The 12,712-nt window shown below is 59.5% G+C and overlaps 1 pseudogene; it reads right to left on the bottom strand.

The window, feature by feature from the left end:
* Window positions 1-8,209: 8,209 nt before the first annotated feature.
* On the bottom strand, window positions 8,210-8,392 carry LOC119001858 (uncharacterized; annotated as a pseudogene).
* Window positions 8,393-12,712: the final 4,320 nt, after the last annotated feature.

Below are 12,712 nucleotides of genomic sequence, written 5' to 3'. Positions count from 1 at the left end.
GGTGGCAGTTGTCGGCGTGTGTCTGCCCGCTCACGGGGGCAGCACCCGCCTCTCCAGCGTCCAAAACACAGGCTGCTCGTCTCGCTACTCTCCCCACTTCCCCGCAGAGCTCTCCAAACCTGGCTCTGACGGAGCCATTTTCACCGGCGATCCAGCCCAGGAATGTGACCTCAGCCCTGGCAGAAACACAAGGCAGTGGAGGAGGCCCTGTTTGTCTTGGTGACAGAAGGAGAAATGGAGAAAAGCCTTTTGCAAAACTGTGTCTGTGGAAGTGGCAGAGCAGGTCTCAGAGAGGGGTGGGGTGGGGGGCCAGTTTCTCTGTTGGGAGCGGCCCACCGAGGGCCACAGGGGCGGGCGAAGCTCTGGGGCGGAGTGGGGGCGGGGGGCTGCCTGCCCATGGGGTGGGGATGAAGCCGTTAAACTCTCGGCAGCCACAGAGGAGGCTGTAAGGGCTGGGACTTAGGTGAAACGTCTACCCAAACACCCCTTTCTGTAAAGCTGTGGGGGCGGGGGAGAGAGTGCAGGATTTTGTGAGATCTTTTATAATTTGTCATCTTTCCTGAGGGTCACTGGTTTTCCCCAGTTTGCGTTTTGTAAACCCGGATGCGGGGTGGGGCAGGGCGGAGAGGGAGGACCAGCAGCGGCCCGGGTGCTGGGCGTGGCCGGAGGAGGGGGAGCCGCCGGATTGGCCGGCCTGGTCCTCCTGCCTTGCTCTTAGTTTGCATATTCATTCCTCTGGAGCTCGGTTTTTCAGCCGCTCTTCCGGGTTTCCTGTGATTTGCATTTTCCAGGGCTGGTGCTACGGGGCCAACAGGTGAGGGGCAGATAGGTGGGCACCTGGGCAGGACGGCCTCCCCCACACCCGCCGGCCGCCCCCGGGGAAGTTGACCTGCGGGAACTCCACACTGTGACCCCAGGAGAGGCAATCATTCACCCAGGGTATTGTTTCTGTCGAGAAAGTGAAAGGCTTTCAAAGCGAGAGGCAACCAGCGTTTACTCGAGAGTAATCAGAGTAGCCATTGGGGAATCGCTGATTCAGGCAGAAGCCCAAACAGTGTCCCATCAGGAGACCGAGGCGGGGCATTTACGAGCCAGGGAGGGGCACAGTTCCGTCCGCGGCAGGAAGGCGTTTCTACCGGTGCCAGGACGCAGCGACGCCAACTCCACACAGAGACTTTAATTTCCAGTCCAGCGATCACTCTCTGGTCAACTCCGAGAACAGCCGGTGGGGACACGAGGTCGCTGCAGCCCCGTGCAGAGGCCACCGTGCCGTTTTAACTTCCCGGGGTCTGAGGATCAGAGGTGCAGGGATGGTGGCCCCGGCTCCCTTTTCACGCGGTTGTGTTTCTATTACTGTTTACGTTTCCCTAATCACTACTTTCGTGGTTGTCCCCGAGCCAGCCACACTCCGTGGCTCATTCCCAGCGGCTGGGCGGCTCCAGGCTGCCAGGGGTGCAAAGACCAGGGGTAAGTTCCAGAAAGTACTGACCAGAAAGGAGAGAGGCTGGCCTGCCAGGCAGGGGTAGGCAGGAGGGGGAGCCCCTGCAGCAGTGAGCCCTGGCCTCAGAGCAGCACAGGCCTCGCTTGGCCGGGGTCATTTTAACAGGGTCCCAGACCGTCACCACCAGGGCACGGTTCGTGAGAAGAAAACACCTGTGCTCTCCTCGGCCAGTGAGCATGGAATCGGAGGAATCCCCGGCTGGCCTTTGGATCGCCTAGTGTGCGGTCACCGTGGGTCTGTGGGGCCCTGCTTCTCATAGAGGCTTGGAGCCCCCCAGTCACCCCAGGAGCAAACGCCCCCACCAGCCACGCAGCATGAGCTGGGCCCCGTGTCGAGACCCATTAGCAGAGGCGCACCGCTCATCCTCACTGACCATTGGAGGGCAAGGGCTCCGTGGAAGAGGGACTCAGGAGCGTCACAGAACCCGCCCTCCCCCAGCACCGTGCTGTGGGGTCCCCCTCTGACACCCCCTGCGAGCAAGGGATGGCCCACCCGGCCCCATCCAGGGACTGGAAATTCCTGCCCAGATGGCCCCAGATCGGGCCAGCTTCTGCCACGGGACTGCCAGGTCCCAGCGGGGCCACAGGGGGCATTCATGGGGTGCTTGGAAGTGAGAGCTGGGCCTCAGCGCACGCACACCAGCCACGCCTGTGTTGGCCGAGGGGGGTGAGAGACTGGACATGCAGACAGGCGATGGTCGCGGTAGAAACCAGTCCTGAGGAAGCTTACTAGACAAGGGCTTGGCACCAGCTGTCCTCAATGTGCCGGAAGCGCTGAGGGGGTCACAGACAGAGCGCAAAGGGGACTGGGATGACTCACCGACAGGGCGAGCTGGTCAGGAAACTCATCAGCCAGACCTGACAGACGTCCGTGGAACACGCCACCCGACCACGGAACACGCTCCTCCAGATCGGAGGTGGAACGCCCTCCAGGCAGCCCTCCCGTCAGGCCACCAAACACGTCTCCGTAAACTTGGAAGATTAAAATCACAATAGACCGTCTCTGATCACAATGCGATGAAGCTAGAAACCAACAGCAGAAGAAAAACTGAAAAATTCACAAATTCACAAATATCTGAGTATTTAAACTACATGTTCTTAAACAACCAGGGGACCAAAAAGAAATCACACGGGAAAAGTTTAAAATTTTTAAATAAATGAAAACTCAACATCTTAAACCTGCAGAATGCAGTCAAAGCAGCAGACAGAGGGAAAGTCATAGCAATAAAAGCCGACATTGGAGGGAAAAAAGCTTCCTTTGCTGAAGAAATTATTCTCTTTCCCTTGGATGATATTCACACCCTGGTCAAAAGCTAAAGGCCACAGCTCTACAGGCTCATTTCTGGGCTCTCAGTCCCAGCCCACGGTCTGCGTGTCCACTCCACTGCGCGCTGGGACCACACAGTGTTGAGTAATGCGGGTTTGCCGTGGGTTTCGAACCTGGGGAGTGAGATTGTTTGGTTATTCAGGGCCCCTTGCGTTTCCATACAGGCCTGAGGGCCAGCTTCTCCCCACATGCACAGAGGGTTTCTGCGACTCTGACAGAGACCAAGGTGAATCTGTGGTTCTCCTGGGGCTCGTACTGACACCCCAACAATAGTGACTGTGCCTTCTTCCACCCTGGGCAGCCAGAAGGCCCCATGCTGCATGCATTCATTCACAGGATCGTCCATCACAGATAAACCAGGAGAGACAGGACACACAGACACGGTTGCCAGGGTCTCCTCTGAGAGGGTGGGCACGTTTGGGGGCTCACCGTCTCTAAGTTCTGGGCAAGTTGTGGACAGGACACCCCAAATTTTCACTTCACGTGGGGCCCCCAAGTTACGTGCTTGGTCCTGTCTGTGTTTTAAAAGGGTTTGCAAGCGTCCTCCACGAACCATGTGGGCCTGACCAGGGCCTGGGCTGCTCCCTGCCTGTGACCCGACCCCATGACTAGGCCACTGACGAGTGGTTTCCCTGAAATGGGCCCCAGGAGCAGGAGTGGGGCCACCTACAGAGGGTGCACACACAGCTTCCCCAGAGGCAGGGCGCTTCAGGGTGACCGCTGCAGGTCGGACGGGGGCCAGGCCTCCGCACACAGCCAGGGACAGCCTCCTTGGCATCACGTCACCCTCGCGGTGGACGGACGTAGGAGATTTGATTCACCTCTGTTAATTCGAAAATCAAGGGATCCGTATCACAGTCTCGAGAGCGTTTTCTGGCCTACCGTCTTCCCTCCTTCTGTCCCAGGCTTGGCCCCACCCAGCAGGATGGGGGACCTCTGCAGGGCAGCAGCAACAGAGTCGTAAATGGAGGGAAAACACTGGACACAGTGGGAGGAGCTCCCGGGCTTGGCGGACTGCGTTCTGGCTGCGCTGTGCCGTCCCTCGGCCTGCGCCTGCCCCACACTTGCAGTACGGCAGCCGCCCACGTCTGGACTTCAACAACCCTACACCGGTCAGCACTGGGCGGCCAACCCACTCGCTCACGGTCACCGCCTGAGAGGTCACCCACGCTCCCCCGGCCTCCGGAGCCCCGGGCCTCACTGTTGCTCCAGGAGACCTCGTTTCTGATTCCTTCCCAGCTCTGCACAGAAGGGACAGGAAGGCCAGGGCTGGGCAGCGTGGGGGCCGCCCAGAGACTGTCTTCCGCAGACTCGCCACTGTGGGGAGACGTGTTATGAGTCACGAAGGGCTGCGTTTCATTCACATGAAGGATCTGGAAAAGGCCCGCTCCCTGACCAGGCAGATGCCCCTGAGACTGTGACTGTGTCCCTGTCCCAGCCCACGGGTGTTGAGGCTCAGCCTCTCAGGTCCTCCTTCCAGGAACGCCCCGGGGAGGAGGGCCCACTCCGCCCAGGGCGGGGCAGAAGTCCAGCGGTGAGGTCAGGGCTCGGCCCAGGATGAGGTCACATTCGGGCCCTTGCCACGGGCGTGGCAGGGGAGTACAGTCCCAGGAGGGAGCCTCCTGCAGGAAGTAAGAGTGAAATAATGCGGTGACGTGGTCCCGGTGGCTCTGAACCCTTAGTCACTCCTGCCTTTCAAAATCCGCCTTTTAGTTAAGCATGGCTGCGCTGAGGCCTTGTTAGCCCGTGTGACGGGGCGGAGAGTGGGAAGGCGTTGGGCAGAAAGCCGGTGCGTCCAGCACCGAGCAGGTGGCACGGGAAACAGAAGCATAAAGCCACTGATACTTGGCTCTAAAATAGGAGAGAGTAACGCTTAGCAACGGCCCACAAAGTGGGTGCGAGGTCCAGGCGAGGAAAACAGAGCCAGTGAAGAGACCAGCATCTACAGAAACGGAGAGGCGTTCTGCTGTCGGAGGGGAGCCAGCCTTTCCAGGAGGCTGCGAGGGAGCCACTGCAAGGGCCCTGCACGGGGACTGTGGCGTGGAGGGCTGCCCCGTGTCCTCTCTCCGTCTGCCCCCCTTCCTGCCCCCACAGAAGTCGGGGCTGGACACAGAGCCAGTGTGCAGAGATCCTGCACTGGGCCAGGCCCGGATCTGCCGGCCCACAGACTGGCCGGTGCTCCCAGCCACTCAGGCAGCTGCTCAGGCCACAGGCCCTGCAGAGAGAACGCGAGAGTGCACAGGGCGAGTGGGGTCACGGCCTGAGACAGAGCGAGATGGGGAGGGGCAGAGACAGAGAGAGGGGGAGCCTCTTCGTGCTCCTGGGGTGGGAACCAGTCAACAGCCCACGCTTCCCGGGGCTTCGGCCCTGCCCACCCCTCGTGGGACTGACAGGCCTCCGTGGTCAAGCTCCTTCCCCTGCAGTGTCCCCAGCTGTCCGGTACCGGAGGGCGGACAGGGCCCCTGGGGAGGTGTCCGGCGCTCTCAGGGCTCCGTCCCCTCCGCAGCGCCCCCTGCCGTGTGGGCAGGAGTCTGTAAACGCAGCAGCTTCCCGGCTACGCCGGCAGGCTCCTGCCCCCAGCGCACTGAGCCCCGCGTCTGAGTCCCTTTGCTCCTTATCGACAGCGGTTAACCCCCGACGGCAACAGTTCCTGGTCGCTGGTGGAAAGACTCGGTGCCGTCTGCAGTCGGCCCTCCCCAACGGGCCAACAGCTCAGTAAAATGCAGGTGGCGCCACAGAGGTCCTTGTGTGAACGTGGACACACGGATTCTACGGCTTCCGCGGAGAAGCCGGAGGCCCGGAGGCCACCCCTTCCGCACCAGCCCCGCCGAGAGCTCCCGTGGGCACAGGGACTCTCACACCGTCAGCGGGCAAGGCCACGGGGCCAACGGGCCACGGGAAACAAAGACACAAGTCTACAGAGACCCCTAAAAGATTTATTTAAAATCTGAAGTTTACCAAGGAATCGAGGAAGCAACCCAAAAAGGGGTGGAATGAAGTTTCGGGCTTCGTTCCCTCCAGACCTGGAGGGAGGCCAGGCCCCCGAACCCGCCCTGAGCGAGTGATGGGGACCAGCCCAGTGACACAGGTTCATCTGCTTTTCCTGTTTCCACATGGAAACTGACAAAGGGACCCCCAAAACAAAGTGCCCACAGGAGCCCAGCAGCCGAGAGTCAGGAAAGAGGCTCCCCACCCCGGGACTGGGTGCTGAGCCCGGCCAGTCGCTCACAGCCTTCGTCTCACGGGTGCTGGGAGGCTCCTCCAAGGCCATGGTCAGCAGCCACGTGCCTCTGCGACCCTCAGGCCACACGAGCTGGTCCCGGGGCCTCTCTGAGTTCTGAAACCACTCGCAGCCCCTCAGCAGGAGGCGGCCTGGGCCCAGGCACACCCCGAAAGCCGCAGGAAAGCAAGAAAAAGCACTTTTCTGACGTTCCCATGGGACCAGCAGGAGCGAACTGGAAAACCAGCTGCACAGCTCAGCTCTTCAAGGAACCATCTAGAACAATGGCAGTTCATCAACCAGTCAAGTTGGAGCCGCAAGCAAGTCCCTCTTCACATCCGAGAGCCAAGGTCCACCCGCTCCCCAAGATCCCCTCCTGACTCGGGGCCCCCAGGGTTGGCAAAAACTCACCCGATCACGCCACCAACGCACCAGCCTTCCCCGGGAAAACCTCATGCTGACGAGGGCCAGCCCGGGGCTGGAACGAGGGCCTGCGTTCCGGAGCTGGAACACAGATGTGGGCCCCTGGGGCTCTTCCGGGCTTGGGTCTCCCAGCCCCGTCAGCCTGCCTTCCTTCCACAGGTCCTCATGCAGCGCCTGGGTGGGGACTTGGGGGGGTCAGAGAGGAGAGTGCACCCAGAGAGCATGTGCGTGTAGGGGTGGGTGTGTTCTCGTCTCAAGGGTGGGGCTTCGAATTGCTGCTCCCACAGACGACACTTCTCTTTCGACGTGGACACTTAAAACTGAAAGATGTTGTCCCAGTGCAAAGGTCCCCACGACCATCAGGGCTCGAAGCGGGGCCCTCCTGGGGCTCAAGTGTGAGACCCGAGGCAGACGCCACGCTGTCCCAGGGACTCACTGAGGGCCCGCGTCTGAGGGCCACAAGGGAGCTGACCGCCGTCTCGGGGGGCCTAGAGCTCAGCCTCCGTGGCCAGGCCCCTTCTGTGGGAGGACAAGGCCGGTCCCACCCAGGTCTCTTCTCCAGAGCTGCTCCTGGGAGACGGGAGAGGATCAGGCACTTTCGTCAGAACTGGGGGCTCCGCCAGCAGCGAACGACAGGCTTTGCCTCTCGCTGGGGAGGAGAACACGCCCCCAGTGGATGCCGGCTTACCTTTCCGGAGGGCAGAGTGCCACACCCAGCGGGTGGGGGCCAGTCTCACAGCGGGCCCCTCCACCATAGGAGCCTGAGAGCCCTGTGGCCCGCTGGGCACTGTAGTTTCAGCTGCAGAGCCTGAGGCTGCTCCAGCCCGGCTTCCCCAAGAGCTGCCCAGGTCAGCCCTGCTCCCGGCTTCCCCGGGAGGGGCAGAGAGGGGTGGACGCCGCTGCCCCCAGTGGACCCTGGGCAGGCAAGGTGGGGACTCGGTGCATTTAGGGCCCCGCCCATCCCCAGGTCTGAGCTGTGGAGACCACAGGAGGGCCCGGGCCCTTGCGGTGAAAGGAGGTCGCCCACGGTTCTGCCCATGGCCTGGACCTCAAATGAGGGCTGGGCTCACTGCTCCCCTTTCTGCTTTGCCCTGGAGCTCCCTTCAGAGACACAGGCCAGGAAGAGGGAGGTCTCGCTGTCTCCATGTCCAACAGGCCCAGAAAAATCAGCTGCTGAAACACTCTCGCCCCACATGCTCCTCCATCTGCAGGCCTGAGAATCGAGCCCTGAGACACAGCCCCCACTTTTCATGAGCTTCCCTGGGCCCAGACACTCCGTCACCGCCCCCAGGCGACAGCTGAGAAGCCAGGTCAGTGTCCACAGGAATGCTGGCGAGGAGGCCAAAGAGCAGTCCCAGGCCCGGCCGGACGCCGCACCTGTGTCGGCCGTGCCCAGAACGGGTCCCTGCTCCATGTCCACCCGAGAGAGCAGAGGCAAATGCGCACTGTTCACGACCTGCAGCAAAGACAACACAGGCCCCTCGCTGCCGTCTGAACCGACCACGTGGACAGCGCTGGGGGAGCCAAGCGAGGTGGCTTTGTCCAGTTTCCCTGCAGGCGTGTAGCGAACTGTCTCCTGCAGGCGTCGAGATTCGAACCCACATACTCACAGTGAACTACACACATGCACATACTCACTACGAACACACACGTGCTGTCGGGCAGCTTTTTCACTGAAATACGTAAATCTGGCACCTGTACAAACACTGTTTTCCCTTATTTATTTTTTATTTTCTACTAAATGTTTTCTGTGTGGTTTGTCTCCTCGGTCATTGTCCAGAGGACGCTGAGAAGCTGTAGGAATGAGGCCTGACTTCCTCCCCAACATCGCAGAACGGGACTGCGCATCGCGGGGCAGAGCCCGGGCTCCCTTTGCTGCCTGGACAGAGCCCAGGAGAGTGACCTCCCGGCATCCACATTGGCTGGTTTTCCTTTTTTTAATGACACACAGAATTTTGCTGTTCTATATTTTATTTGTGCAAGTTTACTTTAATTCAATAGATTACATTTTATTTAATTTGAACCATTGCGTTTCTGACGTCCGTTGTTTTTCCAAACAAGTTTTGCAGGAGGGGGCTGTGTTGCTAGGCCCACAGCAAAGAGCGCGCCATTTCGGCAGAGAGTGCCACGCAACCTCCAGAACGGGAGCCCTCGCGCCTCCGAGGCCCGTGAGGGGTCTGCACGTGCCCTCCCCGGCTCAGCCCGGGCCTCCGCCTGGGCCCACCCACGCACAGCGGCTGGCGTGACCTGCTCCAACAAGCAGGCCTGCGTCATGCTGGGCCAGGCACTGACTCTGCCAGCGGCCGCCGGAACTCTCCCTGGGGGAAGCGCCTCTCCCGTCTCCCACGTGTTCGGCGACGTTTCTTCCTTCCTGACAGGTCTGTGTGTCAGAATCCGGGGTGTTGTTGCCTGTCAAAGTGCCTCCTCCGTGGGCGGACCACCTGCGCTGCTTCCTGGCCAGGACAGCTTCGTCCTCACCGAGCAACGGCGGCTGCTGTCCTCTTCGTCCTCGAGGGTGGGGCTCCTCTCCCCCCAAGCGCCGGCAGGCTCTCCCTTCCCCCTTGCAGCACTGCGTGGTCTCATTGCTCAGAGTTAGCCTGTGCGAGGGCAGCACTTAACTTTGCTGCGAGACCTGAAGTCCATGCCCTGAGGCATTTTCAAGCCTGTGACCTTCGCTCTATGCAGCCTTCAGCCTGCAAAGAGGCATTTGAATTTTGAAACAACGAAGCAACAGACCTTCTGCTGTTAAGGACGTTCTCTTCCAACGAACTCAGTGGACACTGCTTTCCTTCTGGTGCAGGAAAACGCCCCACACGGCACCCCGGGTCGCCCAGCTCACAGGGCTCGGCCACGCCCTACACCCCGTGCCCATCCCAACACAGGGTCGGGAAATCTTCTGCAGCCAGTTATTTGTGGGCTTAGACCGCCACCTGCTGGACATAGGGGCAAACATAAAACCAAACCAAATACCAGGCTTCGCCCACAGAACCTTTCACTACAGACAAAAATAATAATCACCCTTGGTTTGGGGACCCCTACAGCGTCTCTGGCGCTGTGGTCGAAACTCTCCACACGGCACAGCCACGCAGGGCCAGGCATGTCAGATGAGGGCCCAGGGGGCTCGGACGCCGCACAACCCTGCGATGCAGCAGGTCCCCGTCCCAGAACCCAGGGCCCCCGTTGCAAAATGAAAACATCGATGTGGAGCCGATGCTGAGTAAACCGTGTCACGCAGGGGAAATGCCACACGAGCCACAGGAACACGTCCCCTGCACAGACTCCGAGCACACAGTCGAAGGTGTCGGGCTGGCCAAAGGGTCCATCCAGTCTTTTCCGTAAAATAAGAGATGCAGCCTTCATTTTCACCAACAGCTTTATAGACTTGGACAGTCTGAGTGTGTCGGCTCTCTCCCACGGGGCGGGACGCTGATTATTCTCGGGGAACGTCTCCATCTGATCGCTGGCGACTCCGGCTGGTCCACCCAACCGGGGAGCACCGTCCAGCGAGGATCCTACACCAGGAAACCTCACAAACCACCGCGGAGACGTTCGGTAGATCGCAGCGCCTTCTCCACACACGGCACAAATACTTTTTTGTGTTTCAGTTGCATTTTTACCTTTCTTGAAATAATAAAGCACAACATGCAGAAATGCTGCATGTTTCCTTCCATCTTCAGTATTAAAAGGGCTGCCCAAAACTCCAGCCATTTTGGTAAGTTTTTTAAATGCACGCTGATATGACAGCTGTCACAATACAATCTAACAAAATCGTTTTGAAAGAAATTAAAGACAACTAAGTGCTTATTAGAGCCATCTTACAGAAAAATTGCCTGAACAAACTTTTTGGCTGCCCCAATATTTATCTCCCCACAATTCCGCATTAGATGGAGGCCCTTTTCTAACTACCAGTAAGACTGAGGTATTTTAAGTACCCTTAGAGGTAAGTTCCAAAACCCATAATTTACAAAATTCCCAGCAACCTGCCCCCAAAAGTTTCCTAAGTCTCCCCACAGTTCTCAGTGGGCATCGAACGCTGTTTATCTACATCTTGGGTGGGGAGGAGATTAGGTTAACCTCCTCTGATACTTTCGCTTAACCTACGAACAAAGCTATCGCACTCTGAGGGAGTTTCCAAGCCCCTGGTTGGCCGCTGTACTTAATCCAAGCAGCCTGATTAACTGAAGGGTTCAGGAGGGCCCACGGGACTGCTGGGAGCCCCTTGATTCAATCAGCAGATGAGAGGTGGCCGTGGCCCCTCAGGGGCTGTGCTGTGGGAATACCCCCCTCTTCCCATTTCCAGGGCACCGGCTTTAAAGCGGTTTAGATGGTAAACCAGACAGGCATCTGCCATCCAGTGGATATTTTTTGTATTTAAAATCAAAACAAAACAAAACAAACCCTTGAGAACCACTGGGCGGCCAGACTGGAAGAGGGGAGACCAGAATGGAGCCACCGAGCCGGCACAGTGCACTGGGCTACCTGCCAGAGGAGGGCGGGCCGCCCGGGGCAGGTCCAGCTGGCTCCCACAGCTCCAGAGGCCACTGCGCCCCTCCCCCAACGACAGCTCCCCAGTGTCTCTGTGTCCCTTGCAATAGTGTCCTATGTCATGGGACAGCCCTTGGTGACTGCAGGCCAGGGCCGGAGAGTGCGGGGACTCGGAGCTGCTGTGCCAGCTGCCAGTCGGCGCGCTGTGTGGGGGGGGGGGGGGGGGGGGACGGACCCGTCGTCTCGTGCAGCCAACGCTTCCTACGGGCCCGCTGCGTGCTCCAGCCCTTTGGGTGCACTGACGGACCACGCAGACCCTGGTTCCCGCCCACGCAGAGCTCACACTCTAGCCAGGAATGTAGAGAATGAGCAAAAGATGCAATAAATAAGGAGCATTACCAGAACCGGCAGGCGGAGGAGCAGGAATTAAGCAATCGCCCCGTCGTTCCTGTACAGAGCGCGCTTGGCGACAACCGGACAACTGCAGCTGACGAGGGGAAACTTTCAAAAATTTCCTTTTGGAAAATTAATTTCAGCAAATTATTTTGAAGGAATGTCCAAAATAAGAAAATGCAGCTCCTAATCTTTTTCTAAAAGGGTGGCCAACCGTCGAAGAGGTTGGGTGGCAGGGGAATGAGGGGTGGGCGGCTGCGGCAGCGGCTCTGGAAGCCCAGCATCAGCCTCAGTGTCGCAGGCGATGGCAGAGGCGCCAGGGTCAGTAGCAGGGTGCCGCGTGGGAGCTGCCCCGCCGACCTGTGCCTGGGGCCAGGGGCAGAGCCAGCTCAGGACCCAGGCCTCCTGACCCCTGGGCCAGCCTCATTCTGTTCCACAGCCCTCACCTGTCTCCGTGCAGGTGAGCAAAATCCGTCAATACGTGAACTCATATAGCAAATGAAAGTTTGAAATGTGAACAGACACTCACCTCTGCCCACCTCACACCATTTCATAGGGGGTTTGCCACACACGGCACGGCGGCCCACGCACAGTGACGCTCGGCACACTTCACAGGCCCGGGCTGCTTCATCAGCACAGAGCCCTCCCTGGGGGTCCTGTCACTCTCGCCACCTCGGGGCGAAGAGACCGAGGGAGACACAGTCTGTGCGCGGCAGCACAGTGCAGAGACGTGTGCACGGGAGCCACTGCCGGAGTCAGACTCCGCCCCCCACGCAAGAGCCTTCTGGTAAGAGCTGCTGATGTGACAGTGATGACTGATGACGAGGATGACAGTGGTGACGGTGGTGACAGTGGTGATGGTGATGGTGGTGACGGTGGTGATGGTGATGGTGGTGATGGTGGTGATGGTGGTGACGGTGACAGTGGTGATGGTGGTGATGGTGGTGATGGCGGTCACGGTGGTAATGGCGGTCACAGTGGTGACGGTGGTGGTGTTTAAGTGCAACCTGGTGGCTCCCTGCTACTGACTAAACGGACTACAGAGGAAAGAGCATTGCCGAGGCTTCCGAACAAAGTCAGATACTTGGAGAGGAAAACGTCTGAACCGAGAAGCCGAGCTCTGACAGCTGGAACGTAAACTTACCTGCGCGGTGATGGGCACGGCGGACAAAAGAAGGGACTCCCGCGGAAGGCACTCGGAGGTCCCGAACTCGGGCACTGGGTGAGGACCCGCCCCCCGACAGGCGCAGCGGCGGGCTCGTGCTCACTCTCAGGTCGGAGCCGGCGGCCGGGCGCCTGAAGGGCCGCTCTCTTTCCGGAGGACAAACACCACACACCCGGCCCTTCTCGGTGGGCTTCCGAGC

The sequence above is a fragment of the Sturnira hondurensis genome, unplaced genomic scaffold (assembly GCF_014824575.4).
Source record: "Sturnira hondurensis isolate 20B ecotype Veracruz unplaced genomic scaffold, ASM1482457v3 Scaffold0000167, whole genome shotgun sequence".
Classification (NCBI taxonomy): Eukaryota; Metazoa; Chordata; class Mammalia; order Chiroptera; family Phyllostomidae; genus Sturnira; species Sturnira hondurensis.
Note: the sequence above shows the minus strand (reverse complement) of the source record. Positions and strands in the feature narration are given on the sequence as shown.